General features: G+C 39.1%; 1 protein-coding gene across 2 annotated transcripts in view; it reads left to right on the top strand.

Moving 5' to 3' along the window:
* The window catches only part of OLFM3 (olfactomedin 3), a 198,771-nt gene that overhangs the window by 130,236 nt on the left and 51,142 nt on the right, over positions 1-17,393 (top strand). The window lies entirely within an intron of this gene.

Genomic DNA, 17,393 nt, shown 5'->3' with positions numbered 1-17,393 from the left:
TTAGAGCAGCATGCCAAATTATAGGTTATATTGGCTAAAGATGTCCACTGACTTTTCAGGATGGATTCCATTATGTGTACTATTGCTGAAACGTAGTGTGATGCTTGCCAAAAAGGCTTTGCCAGGTAGGTACTAAAGAAGCCAGCTCTGTCTTAATGCTGTCTTAATAGCTTGATAAAATGGGTGAATTCTGCATCCTTTGCCCTGCCATTTGCTGAAATGGAGCTAATGAAAGTTTGAAGAGAAGGCACTTAACTGAATTTCCCTGCCCCAAAGGTTCCTCCTTACCTATACTTTGTTCATTGTGATTGCAATCAAATATCAGATTAAGAGCAGCTCTGGGCTAAATACCACTTAAAAACTAAACACGTGATCTCATTTACTAATCAATATGGAATTTGTTCATTGCTGACGGGCAGGAAATGAGAATAGCATCATGATTTTTAGTGCTTTTCATCTGAACCATTCATTTTGCTCTTTTTTGAAGTCCTTCTCTGCAGACTATTGAATTAAGGATGGTATTTCAGGTCAGAGTATTTATCAGTGATGCCGTTATTTCTGTATATTTATCAGAAACGAAGTTTAACATCAGCCAGCCTTTGTAACTTCTGTGGCTGTCTCTGGAAAGTTTGCACTTCAATGAATGCCCAAAGGACCGCAAAGGATTTTTAGTTCTAATCCAGCACTTTAGATCAGCGTGGAGTCATATCTGATAGGGACAATTCAGCATTATTAGGTTTTTTTCTACTTCTTCTTTTAAAAGCTACATGTTGACCCCAAAACTTTTCATTTATACTCTGTATAATTCCAGAAACCTGTGTAATTTTTATAGTACCTGGGGAAATCTGGACTCTGATGTTTTCTTGGCCACAAATCTCTTCAAACTCTCTTTGGGCTGGACTGAGCCGTGGTGGCGCAGTGGTTAGAATGCAGCACTTCAGGCTACTTCTCAAGGTTGACTCAGCCTTCCATCCTCCCGAGGTCGGTAAAATGAGGTCCCAGATTGTTGGGTCAATAGGCTGGCTCTGTAAACTACAATGTGAAGCGGTATATAAGTCTAAGTGCTTATTGCTATTGCTACTGTCAATGCTGCAAACATAGACATGTTTTTGCACTGACAATATAAGAGACAGCCTGTTACTTTAACCGTTTTGCTTTGAATCCCTTGGGGGAGGGGGAACGTCAACTGGATGTTTTGAGAAGATAAGAAAAGCCCCCCCATACAGAATGGGAAGTGAAACTTCATATGTAAAGGCTAATTGGATAATGTGATTTATGACATGTAGATAAGGGCGAGAATTGTGTATGTTACAATGGGTTTGTGGGGAGGAGATTTCAGATTCTGGCATCCCTCCCTGAGTGCCGATGCTTCCTTTCATTATTAAAATTTATTAGATAAACAATGCTTGAAATTTGTTTGAACTGTCTCATTTATCGGACCCATGACAGCTACCTCATAAGAGTAGAATATTTATTAGCCTTTAGAATATTTATTAACTAGGTGACTAGATCAGGGAACAATAGGAGTTGGCCTTTATTCAGAGTCTGTCTCTTGGCTCCACCCACTTTTCAGAGCCTTGGTGGAGCAGTGGGCTAATGCCTCCTTAAGTAACACCAGCTGCCTGCAATTAGTGCAGGTTCGCATCCCACCAGGCTCAAGGTTGACTCAGCCTTCCATCCTTCTGAGGTAGGTAAAATGAGGACCCAGATTGTTGGGGGCAATAAGCTGACTTTGTAATAATGCCGCTTGGGGGTGTGTGAAAGCCCTAATAAGCAGGCTTATACATAGAATGAAGGCTACTGCTAAGTTTGTAAGCTGCCCTGAGTCTTCGGAGAAGGGCGGGATATAAATGGAATTAAAATAAAAAATAATAATAACAGAACCTTGCAGGTCTTATTCTATTGTACACCCCCCTCCTATACCAATGTAAATTTTTGCATACTTTTTGTTTGTTTTGGAGATGTGTTTTCCCCTTGATGCTTTAGTAACACATCTCAGTCTTTGTCAAAGTTACCTTTCTTTCTCTTTATATTACCTTTCCCTAAACTCATTGAAGGAAAGGTAGGTCAGAAAGTAAGATATAAAATGAGCCCATCTAAATTTCCCAAAGATATGTTGCTAGCCTTATTGGGAAGTGCCAGAAACAAGAGACAAATGCTAAACATATAGAGAGAAAATCCAAACCAATGTTCATATATTATGACTGATTGATAGGTAGACAAAGCAAGCATAGATAACCTTTCGAGAATGGCAGCTGTGGGGAATGCCTGTGCTTCCCATATCTTAGGATAAAATTAGATAGAGGGATATAGACTGGGCATCCCAGAAGTAATAAATCAGTCGTCAAAATAAATATCAGTCACCGCAATATTATTCTTTATCTCCTGCTCATGCATACTTAATAAAAAATTTCGAAAAATCAAAATCTGATTTATTACCAAATGTTGACTCTCTTGTTGCTTGTTGTGTATGTGAGAAAGAGAAAGAGAGCTGCATATGCATGCAGCTGAATCCTAATTTCAGAGCAGGTCTCCAAGTTCAGTGGATATCTTACTTACTCCTATCTTTTCCAAATCCTATTGGACTCTGTGACAGATATTGTACACCCCTCCTCCTATACCTATTTAAACTGGGGAGGTGATTGAGCCATTTTTGCATTTTTTTTGTTCTGCTTGTTATGTATATATATGGAAGGTAGGGAAAGCTAACACTCCTTTCCGTTTGTACTTGCCTTGCAACATCACACAGCACATTTGATGAAATGTTGGCTTGCTGAAGACACACCTGCATCCCGGTCAAACTGAAAACCGAACATGGAGAAAAGCTTAAATTCTCCCAGGGTAAACCTTTATAAAAATGTTGACCTCATTGCACTGTATCATAAAAGCAGGACCTAATGCCCACATGTCTTGCTTTTTCTCAGATATGCTGTGTGAGGTTATCTTCTTCCTTTTCTCTTCGTTTATACTACAAAGTTCTACTGTAACTAACAAGCAAGAGCAACTTTGGCTAGTTAAACTTTAGTGGACAAATGTGGAATATCGTGCCCTCGCTTGGCTCCCACTGAGTTCTCTGGACAAGAAGCAGTTTCTATTCTTCCACTCTCTTTATTGTCTTCCCCATTCAGTTATCTCTTTATCCCCACTAGGGATGTACCGTGAACGGCAAAGGCGCAGCCCCCTAAAGTTCCTCAAAATCGTCCATCAAATTACAATGTGCAATGCAACAGGAAGAAATTACTGAATGCATTTATTTATTTATTTGTATCCTGCCTTTATTATTCTACAACTAACTCATTTTCAACATATGAATATTTCTTCTCCTATTTTTCTCCACAACAAGAATTCTTTGAGGGGAGCTGGGCTGAAAGAGTGAGACTGGCCCAGGGTCACCCAGCTGGCTTTCATGGCTGGGGCGGGACCTGAACTCATGATCTCTCTCTTTCTAGCCTGGTGCCTTGACCACTACACCAAACTGGCTGTCATTATGTGGCTCCCAAACATTTATTGTATATGCCTACAAAGTTTAAATAAAATGGAAACTAAATAAAACCTAGTTGAGTCTGTCTCTTGGCTCCACCCACTTTTCAGACTGCAGCCCTCTAAACCTACTATTCACAACCATTAAAAAAGCAGTTGTGGACTAAATGTTGCCGTTTGCCAACTTATATTCCTGGAACAGAGATCTTCTTTTTGAAAGTTCTAAAGAAAACGCGACACCATTAAAATATTTCAGAATTAAGCTTCGTCATTCTTGCTTGACATGGTCAGTACTAAAAGCACTATGGGAAATGTAGTACAGAACACCTGAGTTGCCAGCTACCAATGCTCCAAGGGCAGTAATGGCATCTCACAAGTAGACATTACAACAACAACAAAATGAAAAATCATGGCAGGGATATTTCTCTCTCTCTCTGCTTTCAGAAGCCTTTTAAGAAGGATCAAAAAGAAAAACGATTCTTTCTGTTAAGTTCCTCTCCTCTAATTCTTTTCCTCAGCTGGAGCTGAAGTTACTACTGAAATTTACTCCGAATCTAGGCAAGAGCTTTGGAAAAGAAAAGTGAGATTCGGCAGCCTCCAGATTCTTCTCTAACCTGGATCAAAATCTGAACCCAAAAATCCCTAACACCTTCCCTCCTTCCAAACCTAAATTTCCACGAAATGCTCCCCTAGACTGCTTTTCCCTTCCTGTTCCTTTGGCTTGCTTATTTTAGCTTCTTACATCTGAAGTATAAAAAAGGAAGGGGGAACTTCCTTTCACACAGGGTGAAATTCTGCATTTACTGATGTGAGCTAAGCAATCTTTTAACTTTGCAAAAAAAGAGATTTTTTTTTAAAAAAAACTTCCTTGATTTTTTTTCCCCTTCCTCTTATTCCAATCTGCCAGCAGTAGATATGACAGGGGGAGATATTGTTACAGTCCAAGTGCTTGTTCTGAGCCAATCTTCCTAGGAAGAGAAGCCCATTTAAAATCATAGAGCTGTGGGAAATAGTGTCAAAGTAGGCTCTGAAGCACTAGAACTTAAATATAGTCTGATTTCTTCAACCACTTCAGGCTGGGCGCCGAATCCCAAAACGCTTCTCTATGGAAATTCTTCATTCTAAATATGCACCAGATGTATGGAAAAGCTATTTGAAAAGATCTTGCAGTGATTACTTTTAAAAATAGAACAGATTTGGTATGCAAACACCTGAGGACTCTTCTACCATGGCATAGTTCCTGAATGTTTTTTTTTTAAGTTTGAAAAGAGTCCTGTATAACTCTCCTCTTTCCTTTCTTCTTCTTTCTTGCCTCCCTCATTAAACCAATTTAGATTATAAGGCCCAGCCTGCCTCAGGTTGCACATGCTATCCCATAACAAGCATACCTTTCTAGGTGGGACCCTGTACTTCCCTTGAGGTTTTAAGACTCTAGTGCCTATCACTTCGAACCACTGGCTATGTTGATAGGTCTAATAGGAGACAGACAATAGGATAAAGATATTTAGACAATATCTAAAGAGCTAGAATTTTCTCCACTTTAAATCTTTGTAGAAGCTCCCAAACTGGTGGGCGGGATGTCTCACACAGAGGCCACGCTGGCTCCACAAAGGCAAAAAACATCACAATACGTCATGATAGGTCGTGATGCGATTAAGTTTGACACCCATGCTATAACATGTGCTTTGAGCTCTGTTACCATGATCTGTATTTAAAATCTACAAGTGATAGGATCAAGGCCTGCTCTTGACCACCCTTATGATAACTGAGATCACTGCTCTATCTAGTTTTCAGATGGAACCACTATTCTACCTTGACAATAAACTTATATCCATGTATCCCAGGCCTAAGAGAAATCATACATTTGCTTTTACTGTTAATTTATTTGAAATGTTTGCATATCCCTTCCTAGTAAAGCACCTGAAATGTTTGCATATCGCTGCCTATTAAAGCAACTTTCAGAGTGATTGCTGTTTAGTAGGGCTGTGCAACAATCCAGATTGAAATTTATTTATTTATTGTTTAAAACACGTGTATATTAGACATTTAGACCATGTGGAGATATTCATGTCTTATCTATTTGTTATTCCTTATAGAAAATGGGACTTTTTTCAAAGGATTTTTGGCTGGACTGCTCTGACATGGTTCAAGGAGCTATTGACAAGGCAAAATATTTATGTGTGCTTCGTATCACCTTTTTCCATTTGAAGCTGGATCATTTCATATAATCCATTAAACATTTTTAGTAACACTTTTTAATTCACTGTAGTACACCACTGTAGTACACCACCCACGGTATATAAATATAAATATAAATATGATAGATAGATAGATAGATAGATAGATAGATAGATAGATAGATAGATAGATAGATAGATAGATAGATAGATAGATCTGGGAGAATGTTTGTTTTTTCCCCATCCATCTTTTGCCAGTGTGATTTCATTACTCCTGCAGCAGAAATACCAATCATTGTTCAAATGGTTGCTTCTTCTGCTTTTCCTAAATAGCCACCAGCCGTATTCTCTTCAGTGGGCTTTTCAGTTCCACCAAAAGCTTGCAATGTATTATTAAGCCATTATTAGAAATGCTTGCCAAAAAGGAGGCATATAGATTCATCAATAAATAAGAGGCCCAGCTTTTCCAAGGTAGTTAGATATTATTGTGGAAATAATCTAATTGTGAACGAATACAAGATGGGCTCTAGACTGGATGTAGGCTGCACGTTCATCCCACTACCTGATTACTGAACAGTTGAGCTGGAGAGTAAATTCCACATAAATGTTTCAACTTACACAGAAAGTCTGAGGAAGCAGAATTGAGAAGTAATCTTTTTTTTCTCATTCCCACTCAGGAGTGGAATGACTCCCTTGTTTCTGGAGATGAATAGCAGAGGCATGTTTCCTACCATACATGCTCAATAGGGAATTTTAGCTTTCAGATGCAGCCATACATTTTGCTTTATACTTTAGATGACTGTGATACATTATATAGTACATGAGTCAGTTTTTAAAATGGTTTGGGAACTTTGAGGTTCCTTCCCAGGGCTCAATAATTTCAACAGCATACACCATTAATGTTTCATTTGAGCCACTTCATAATACATTTCAGGCCCAGTGTAAAAAGCTGGATTTAGCCATTACACCTCTAAATGCCCTGTGATCTGGCTATTTAAAGAGGGTGCTTTCTCTAGATGGTGCCATTTAGATCATCTTCAGGAGTCTGTTTTGATACCACCATGAAATAAGTAGTAGCCTTTTTATTGTCCGGTTATTATAAAACAGCAGCCTTATCTGATGGTATTAACTTTGGTGTCTTGTCTGTTTGGGGCGGTAGCGGGCTTTTTGGTTTTTTTGGACGTAGTTTTATTTATTTGTTTATTTCTACTTGCTTTTGATTTTATGGCCTGTTTTACTGTGTTTTGCTTGTTTTAATTATCAGCTTTTTCAGGGAAAGCCAGGTGATATGATGTGCTGGCTTGCAACAATTGTAAATAAGACATGTACATCTTGAAAATAGAATGTGCAAAGGGATCCCAAGGGATATTTTGATGTTCTTACAAGCAGTTCAGATAGAGCCTTCTCAGATTTTTCTTGCTGATGTGATCACTTCTCAGATTCCAACTTCATCTGGCAAAGAATTAAAAAGGCAGTTCTCTATAAAAACGTCTTTCCAGAATTGCAGTAAATTCTACAGAACTAATAATGATGCAATCAGCTATTTGAAAGACATAAATAAGGTCTCACTAGTTTCCATGTATCTTTGTGTAGCTGTGACTTCCTAAGTTTTCACAGGCTCACAGAATTAGGACAGTCATCAAACAATAGATAAATTCCAATTTTACTCAAATTACTGCAGAGCAGCATAATCTGGAGTTCCGCAAAGCCTACAGTTGCCTCTTATAATGCAAAGACTATGTTGGTTTATCAACATAAGCTTTTATACTGGATCAGGAGGCCTTGCTCACCATCATTCACGCCTTGGTCACTTCCCGTTGGACTGCTGCAATGGGGCTTGTCCCAGAAATTACAATTGTTCCAGAATGCAGTGGCATGCAGTGCTACATGCCCCTAGATTTGTCCATGTTACACCTCCATTGTATGAACTGCACCAGTTCCCAGTTTTCTTCTGCATACAATTCAAAGTGCTGATTACCACCTTTGGAGCCTTACATGGGCAGCTAACTTGCAGGATTGCCTCCCCCTGTGTCCATCAGATCAGACAGAGGAGATGTGCTTCAGTTCCCTTCCTTTAGATGTTGCCATCTTGCAGGACCTAGTAAATGTGTCCTTTGTTTTTTTTACATGACAGCCTTTAATCTGTGGAACACACTAGCCCTTGAGATTTTGCAGATCTCTATCCTTTTCACTTTCTTGAAAGCCATGAATAACTGCCCTTTTCTCCAAGAGCTGGGATAAAATAAATCTGGAGTTGGAAGAATATGTGGCGTGGGTTGCATCAAGGGAGTTTGGCTATAGTGCCAGATTTGTATTGTCTCTGTATCTATTTTTGTTGTTTTTATTTTTTATATAATGTTTTTTGTATCATGGTTGTTCTGAACCAGCCCTCTTCTAACAAACCCCTTATCAGAAAGAAGAGACTGGAGAGCGTCCAAGGCTAAAAGGCTTCTGCCAAGATTTAATTACGCAGTTAACAAAAACACTAGAGCTTGTCTTCTCAAGCGGAAAAGTTGCTTTCAGCAACCAGCCCCTCCCCAAACACTCCTTTTATAGAGAGCTCAGGGCGTGGTCTCCCTGTGCCTCCTCCCGAGGAGTCCCATAGCCTTTCTTTGTTTGTTCCTGCTCGACTGCCTCCTGCGTCGGGCGTCCTTGAACAGGGCCAGCTGTGGGTCATCATCCTCCGCACTCTCGGGCTCACGCAGCTGAGAAGAGGTCCCCGGCTGAGGACTCTGCAAAGCCTCCAAACCATCATCAGCCGGTTCGTCTCCCTCCTCCCCCTCATCTGAGTCCTCCGATACGTCGGAGCCGGCTGTCGGACCCACAGGCTGGCCCTGAGTCACAACAATGGTTTTGGACTGCCCAGAGTTCTTAAGATGAGTTTTAAATAAATAAAATTTAAAAAGCATAAGAGCCTTGGTGGAGCAGTGGGCTAAGTAACACCAGCTGCCTGCAATTAGTGCAGGTTCGAGTCGCACCAGGCTCAAGGTTGACTCAGCCTTCCATCCTTCCGAGGTAGGTAAAATGAGGACCCAGATTGTTGGAGGCAATAAGCTGACTTTGTAATAATGCCGCTTGGGGGGGGGGCAAAAGCCCTAATAAGCAGGCATATACATAGAATGAAGGCTATTGCTAAGCACATTGATTTGTGCTTTAGATTGTAAGCCGCCCTGAGTTTTCGGAGAAGGGTGGGATATAAATGGGATTTTTTTAAAATAACACCCTTGGAGAAGAATTTCCTGTATAGCAGTATTTTTCCTCTAGATTTTTCTGGAATTTAAAATTAATAATATTGAGGTCTGTTTAGAGAAATCTAGGTAGTACTTAGATATCCTCATCTGGGATCAGAAGCTAAGCAGAATTGGGCTGGTTTAGTATTTGCATGGAAGACTAGTGGGAATTTTAGGGCTCTGGGCAGATTAGGAACTTGAAAATAACCTCTCAGAAAAAGGCAGTGATGAATGACTTCTACATCGTTGTCAAGAAAGCAATATAGATGTGTCCATGTAGTCACCAGATGTTGAGCTTTGCTTGAGGGCATCTCAGACAACTAAGTGACAGCAACTACTTTTCAAGCACTTTGCATTCTTAAAAAAGCTAAAGGGTTATTCTTCTTTATTACTTGGACTGGAGACGTCCAACCAACATCGGGGCAGTATAATAGACTGCATAGTTGAAAAAAATAAACATCCTGGAAGAAAGGAACAGAAACCACTATCATATTAGTCTTACAGGAATAGAATAGAATAGAATAGAATAGAATAGAATAGAATAGAATAGAATAGAATAGAATAGAATAGAATAGAATAGAATAGAATAGAATAGAATAGAATAGAATAGAATAGAATAGAATTACAGAGTTGGAAGGGATATTGGAGGTCTTCTAGACCAACCCCCCCTCCCTGCTCAGGCAGGAAATCCTATACCATTTCAGACAAATGGTTGTCCAATTTTTTCTTATTGTTGGAGCATTCACAACTTCTGGAGGCAGGTTGTTCCACTGAATAATTGTTCTAATTTCTCCTTAATTCTAGGTTGCTTCTCTCCTTGATTAGTTTCTATCCATTACTTCTTGTTCTGCCCTCAGGTGTTTCTTTATGGCGAACCCTTAGATATTGGAACACTGCTGTTGTGACCATGAAGTCCCAGGGAGCTGAGTTCTACTTGAAAAAACATGGCAGAGTTAATTATATTCATCCAGATACTGTGTGTGTTATTGAAAAACAACCAAAATGTTGTTTGTTGTTGCACTCTTAAAGTAACAAGTACTCTTCTGCCATGTAAAGTTATCCCAAAAGCTTCGCACCTAAATATTAAACCAAGATTTCACCAGCCTTTGAAATTTGAAGACCTTTCTACTAAATTAATACTACAACATCCAGAATTCCAAAGCCTACACTGGCTGGGCATTCTGAATTCATGGTCACATGAAATCTGGAGGATACTTGAATGAGCAGAACTGTTGTAACCACTGTGCCATATTGGTTCAATTTTGTGAAATTGTGTATATTTAAAGGACAGCTTTTTTTAGCGAAAAACATTGTGTGCAAACTGATAGCAGCTGATGCTGTTGTTTTTGAGTTTGGCAGCTGGGTTGATGGCCCTCTTATGGTTTGTAGCTCTTAGATTGTCCCTGTGATATGAATAAGGGAAAGGATTCATGCACACATACTTTCATTATGTCCTATACTTTCATTTCCCTCCTCCCACTCCCAATTAAAATAATACAAAATGCTATAAATGTAGAAATTCAGAGATTGACTGACCTGAACATGATTCTGGGACTTTTCATAAAGCTACTAATGTGGTTGCAAAATTACCTGGGGTGCCCATGTATAATGAGTGTAGAATTTCTGCTGCAGAATGCAAATTTGAAGCAATTTTGATGACGAGGGCCTTGAAATGTTTTGGAACTGAATATATACAGCTTTCTATTCTATTTTGAAATACCTGAAAAAGCAGGTTTGGTCTCTTAGATTCCAAAGACAGGTCTAGACCAAGGGATTGAAATTGCAGGGACATAGATTTCATGTAAATACCAAAAGGTGGTTCTTGGTGAGAGGAACTGAGTCTCCATCAGGCTCAGAAAGGTTTCTAAGGCAAGGGAGAGTATGCATCTGTCAGGGATATCATAATGAGTCGTTTTCTTTCAATGCTAATATCCTTTGCAATATTACCAGCATATAATATCCTCAAAGCTGCTGTCGAACTTAAGTGGGGGGGGGGGGAGAATTTTAAAAAAAAAATTAGCAGGAAAGTTGAGTTTTATGTTTCACTTTTGGAATATACAATTCTCTTGACACTTCCATTCATCTGATTATTTCTTACAAGTTACCTCTTAGTTGTCTGTGGATTCTCTGTAATTCCAAATAACACGTTATATATGTTTGGAATGAAGTGAGCTATAACTTTTGATCTATATGTGGTTTTAGGAATATAAGAGAGCACTTTGTTTTATTTTAGGCATGTCTTTATTACCTTTGCGGGGCTCGCGATCGCTCAGCAGTTAAAGACACTGAGCTTGTCACCTGGAAAACTGACAGCCTGGATTTGAGATCCGAGTGCCACGCAATAGAATGAGCTCCCATTACTTGCCTCAACTCCTGCCCATCTAGCAGTTCAAAAGCACGCATATGTGAGTAGATAAATAAGTACCATTTTGATGGAAAGGTAACAGTGTTCCGTGCAGCTCAGCATATAGTCATGCTGGCCACAGGACCACCAAAATGTCTTCAGACAATGCTGGCTCCCTTGCCTAAGAAACAGAGATGATAATGCCCCGTAGAGTCAGATTCGATTGGAAAGGGGAAACCTTACCTTTACTTTATTACCTTCACTAGACAATGTCTTTGGAGATTCTCAGGCATCCAGGTCATGGTTGTCCCAAAGGTGCCTTTTTTCCCCAAACAAACTGGGCTTACTTGAAGACATTTCACTTCTATTCTGGGAAGCTTCTTCAGTTCTAAATAACTAGTGGGGAAGGAAGGATTTATACTCTTTTCAGTCAGCCAGTCATTAACATTCTGAGAATCCTTGAAACTTCTTGCGGATTAATCTGTGTCCTCAAGAGTGCAGATGAGTGTGGAACTATCTTGGGACTACTGAAAGAATGACTTGTAAACAGGAGATAGTTGGTGTTGTATCCCTCTCCCTCTGTTGAGAGGGCTGTTCAGTTTTAACATAGATAGCCTCTTTGACTTCTCTTTCAAACCAGTCCAGAATGTGAACTTTGTTGTCTTCAGAGTAGTGGCCCTTGTCTTTCAGGTGCAGATGGACTTGGTGATGACTTAGTTTTCTGCTGTTGTGCCGTGTGTTTATGGAGTACTTGTGGAGAGTTGTACATTAGGGAAGCAAAAAAAACCAGGAGAAAATTCAGCAGTTCCAATTTTTTTAACTTACCGGTACATCAATGCATGAAAATTTTGGTTGTCTTTTATATAATCAGCCATTGCACTTTTCTTCTTTGATTATTTGTTTTACCTAAAGTAAACCTCTGCCTCCATTTCTGGGAAGGAGCAGGTATAATCTCTTAATATAACTATGAGAATGTATTGTTGTTGTTGTTGTTGTTATCGATCACACAGTCAGCCAGATGTTCAGATTGGATTTGGCATTTTTGTCGCATCTATCGAGTCCTCACCAAGTACCTGGGATAGGCAGATGTGGATGTTTGATGGTATTACAGATATTGTTGCAGGATGGAAGCAGTTCCTAGTAAGGCCACCTTTTGCAATTGATTAATGGTGAATTTGTCAATGCCAGTGGTGTTCAAGTGGTGCTCCAGTTGTTTTGGGATTGCACCCAAGGTGCCCATTACTATTGGTATTACCCTTGCTTGCCTTTGCCACAGTCTTTCTATTTCTATTTGTAGGTCTTTGTATTTTGTTATCTTCTCCAGTTCTTTCTCATCTATTCTGCTGTCTCCAGGCACTGCCACATCCACAATCCAGACTTTTCTCTTTCTTATCGACAATTGTTAAGTCTGGGGTGTTATGTTGCAGGTGCTTGTCTGTTTGAATTCTGAAGTCCCAGAGCAGTTTAACTTCTGTTCTTGTTGTTATCATTATCGTCATTGTTATCATTATTATTGTTAAATGATCTGATCTCCAATTACAAAAAGGGTAAAGCAGAAACACACCTACCTCTAATGGCCATTGCTGATAAAGAAATTAGAACATATTCCAGAGGCCATGCAGTGTGTACTTTCCCTGCCTTGTTTTTTTAAAAAATGAATGTAAAATTCCCTACTTCATCCTCCACCTTTTCCACAATTATACAGTTGTGGCATACAGTATGTGAATTTTCAAATGTTTACTTCCCCTTCAGTTTCAACACTGCATTGAAATGTGATGCTCATGTTCTAAATGTACAGGATGCTACCACACTGCATTCAATAGTAATGTTTTCAAACATTTGATGTGAGAAAACCTGCTGGTGCTGTGGTCCCTTAGAAATGAAAAGGGCTCCTCTATAGACCCATGGTTGGTCAGCTAGAGATGGTTCTGTCTTTTATTAAACAAATTAACCTGGGATCAAACATTCATATTTGAAAAAGAACTTCAGCATAACTTAAAAGGTCATATCTACTCAAGTGTGCCTGATCTGTTTGAAGATTGAATGAAATATATTATGGAACCGTGGTGGGTTGAATTTGATGCATTGACATTGGAAGGTACATTGTTGTGCTGCAATGTTTTTGAATGGAACATTGGGAAAAAAAATCTTTTGAAAACTTCTCCTGTGTCTTCTGAATTTTATTCTTGGGGCCAGGGCAGGAGTTTTCTGGAGTGTAGTTGCCTGTAAGGTTTTCAAAAGCTTCAATCAGAAGCTGCATAGAAGATTCATGTCCTGCAGTTATTATACCACTTACCAAGGAGGAGTTATTACCAGTTAACAAGTAGCCCACATGGCTTGAAAATATCTCCCCCTCCCCATCCTGGGACCCTTTACTGACTATTGGTTGAGCTCAAATGCCTTCTACCCAAGCACTCTGGAAAGAGCTCAGATGAGAAATTGCTGAGTTAACAAAATTTGTCACCTGTCCCTCAAATCAGGCTTAGTACCAGAGGAATTTGAAAGTAGCCAATGAAGTTAAGTTTTTAGAAAAAGATATATGAGCATCAGAAAATTATAGACATCAGTTCTGGAGAAATTCACAGAAAAAACACAGAAAAGAACAAATAGCTAAGCACACAAAGAATTAAACCATGGTGAAAAAAAATATGGGTTTATCCATAAAATAAATCCTTCCCCAATATTTTTCTAGAGTGGGGTTTTAAAAAAAAGAATATCAACAGAACATGAAGATTTTCAAAAACACCAAAAAAAATTCCTAGGTTTCTTATGACAGTATCTTGTATACATTCCTTTTTGATGGCATAAGAAGTTCTGCCCTTTTATGGGTTAGTAACTAGTTAAACACAGAAAGTAAGGAGTATAAATAAATGAGTAGTTCCCAATGGAGAAAAGTAAGAAGTGGGGTCACTCAAGAATCCATGTTAGGACCAATGCTTTTAACATGTTTATTAATTATCTTGATTTACACTATCTGTTGAGTGGCTACATTTGCATGTGCCAAAATATTCAGAGGATGAAAGCCAAATGTGATTATGAAGAACTTCAGAAGAATCACTGTACAGATGGTTCCTCAGCTTATGACTGGTCACTTAACTGTTTAAAGTTATGACTGACCTCCCAAGAGCTACTTATAACCCGTTTGTGAAGTTACAATGACCACACATGGGAACACACTCATGATCACATTACCCTATTTTGGATGCCTGGCAACTAGTTCACTTTTACAGCTGTTTGCAGGATTTTTGCGATACTTTTTGCCAGTTTGTTGCAATTATTTGGGAAAATGAATTTGCTTAACAACCATAGGGTTGACTTAATGAGCACTGTGTTCACTTAACGACTGTGGTGTTCCCTTACCTATAAACTGGTGATTGGTTAACCAAATGGCAAATGCAGTTCAGGTTAAGTTAGATGTTTATGCAGAGTAATGCAGAAGAAGCACCAATTTCATAGTTAATAGTGTCAGGAAGATATCAACTCAATGTGCAGCAGCTGTGAATAAGGTAAAGAGCATGCTAGAATTTATTAGGAAAGGAATTGAAAATAAAACTGAAAAGATTATATGTATATGTGTACACACACAGACACACACACACACACACACACACACACACACACACACACACACATAGCCATGCATAGCAGGCAGAGAGAAGTTCTCCCTCTCTCCAAACATTAAGACCAAGGTTCATTCAATGAAATGATCAGAAAATTCACAATGTTGTACTCAAAAGAAAATTCCTTGTACATAATTACAGGTAGTTTTCAAATTAGAACCAGTACTCGCATTAACTCCCATCACAACATCCCTGCGGTTGTGTGATCAAAATTCAGGTACTTGTCAACTGGTATGTATTTATGATGATTGCAGCATGACAGGTCACCTGGTCACTGTGTGTGATGCCTTTCCAGCTGGCTTCCAATAAACAAAGTCAATAGGGGAATCTGGATTTGCTTAATGACTGCATTATTTACTTAACCACTGCAGTGATTTGGTGAAAACCGTGGCATGATTCGCTTAACAATTGCCTTGCTTAACAATGGAAATTTGTATCCCAACTTCTGGTCATAGGTCAAGGCTACCCATATTGCATTGATTGTTCTACAAGATGTGATCAATAACTATCAATATGCATGGCTTGAATAAAGTCATGAATAAGTACTGACTGATTAGAGTTGAGATTCAGTGTACCTCTGAGTTGGTCAAGGAAACTTTCAAATGCCATTTGCAGGAGGGGGGAAGAGCAGGGGCAATTGTGTCTCTTATAATACTATTATATCAGTTAGTGATTATGTGCATCACTATAAATCTGACCCTTATTAAAGTTGAGGAGGAAAAAGTGGCATTTCCAGAAGAGCTGAATGTCAGGTAATAGAAAGGATTCATTACCAACGATGTGAAGAACCACCACAAAATTAGGCAGGGGGTTGGACTAGATGACCTCCAAGGTCCCTTCCAACTTTATATTATTATTATTATTATTATTATTATTATTATTATTATTATTATTATTATTATTATTATTATTATTATTATTATTATTATTATTATTTAGCAAATATAAATTAACATCCAGGATCTTATGTAGGAGAAATGAGTTTAGTGCACGTCCCATAACATTTTAGGGAAGCCTCCGTCCTCTTTCACAGATCAGTGAGTGGTTTCTAGGTCTCTTGGGAACCAGCTAGACTGTATTCTCAAAGAAATGGCACACGTTTTTGCCCCTTCTTTCCTGTTTAAGTAAATGTCAGCTAGATGGAGATTGCTGCCTACATGCAACAAAGCAAAAGACATGTCTGTGCAGGGGAAAATCAAATTGATTCACTGCTCTGAATCCCACCTTGGAGTCACTGCCTCCACTTGGCCCATGGGGAGGAGGCTTCACATTAAAACAGACATGTCGTTTATTGGTCTGCCTTTTATCAGTGATTTCAAGGTGGTTTACAAAAGTCAAAACAGGCAAAACAGCAATAAATACAAACAATGAGGAAGAAACTGCACAGTTACCAGATAAAAGGGCAATGGCTGCCCATTAATTTGGCAGAAAAGAAGACAGAACAGATGCAAAGAGTTTAGCGAGGATAATGTTGGGAACCAGAAAAAGGAAGGGGAGTCAACAAGGAAGAAAAGGAAAGGGACGAGCAAAGAAATATGTGGTTATTTAAACTTTACTGTACTTGAGAATAAAGATAGAAGAGTCTGGACAGGGTGGCAATGAACTCAGTGCCCACTTTGCTCCCTACCTTATTACTTATTATTTTGTGGTCTGTGGGATCCTCCACAATCCCCCCAGCCCAGATTGTCACGATTTAGCAGCTAACACTTTTATCACTGCTGTTGTCGCTGTTAACTGTTAGTCACTGCTACCACCCACTACTGCAGCTGCTACATCTATTACAGCTGCAGTAATTATTATGAATCCTACAGCAGGGATAGAGCACCTCTTTTTTAAAAAAAAATAAAATTTGGGCAGGCTGTAGGAAATTTGACCTCGTTTCCTCTAGCAATATGGTAAGATGGGTGGCCAATAAATTTTATATATAAAAAAATATCACTGTCACATGTAGCCAATAGTCTGCCGTAGCCATTGAAAAACAGTTAAGAAAGTATAGCTATCCCCCCCCACACACCATCCCCATTGCCACTTCTAGATTAAAGAGGATGTTTTTGGCTTATTGTTATTCAAGTGATCCAGATATTTTTTCCCCACAAATCCAATACAGACTGGCTAATAGTAAGAATTTAGCAGGTTACAGATGTTAAGTGGACCAGATACTAGGCTACAGATATGTATTTATTTATTTATTTATTTATTTATTTATTTATTTATTTAATTTTATTTCTATACCGCCCTTCTCCCGAAGGACTCAGGGCGGTGTACAGGGCAATAAAAATACAATAAAAATACAATATACAAAAGTTAAAAATAAGATTAAATAAAGCTAGCCCATTACAATAAATAATTAAAATTGCTAAATAAAATACCCCAAACCCATTAGACCAGGCCGGTTTGTTCAAATAGGTAAGTTTTCAGATCACGGCGGAAAGATCACGGTCAGGAGCCATCTGGAGCTCAACCGGTAGTTGATTCCAAAGGGCTGGCACGCCCACAGAGAATGCTCTCCCCCTGGGGGCCGCCAGCCGCCAGCCGGCACTCT

The sequence above is a fragment of the Vipera ursinii genome (assembly GCF_947247035.1).
Source record: "Vipera ursinii genome assembly, chromosome: 3".
NCBI lineage: Eukaryota > Metazoa > Chordata > Lepidosauria > Squamata > Viperidae > Vipera > Vipera ursinii.
The sequence above is the reverse complement of the archived record's forward strand: the minus strand, read 5'-3'. Positions and strand labels throughout refer to the sequence as shown.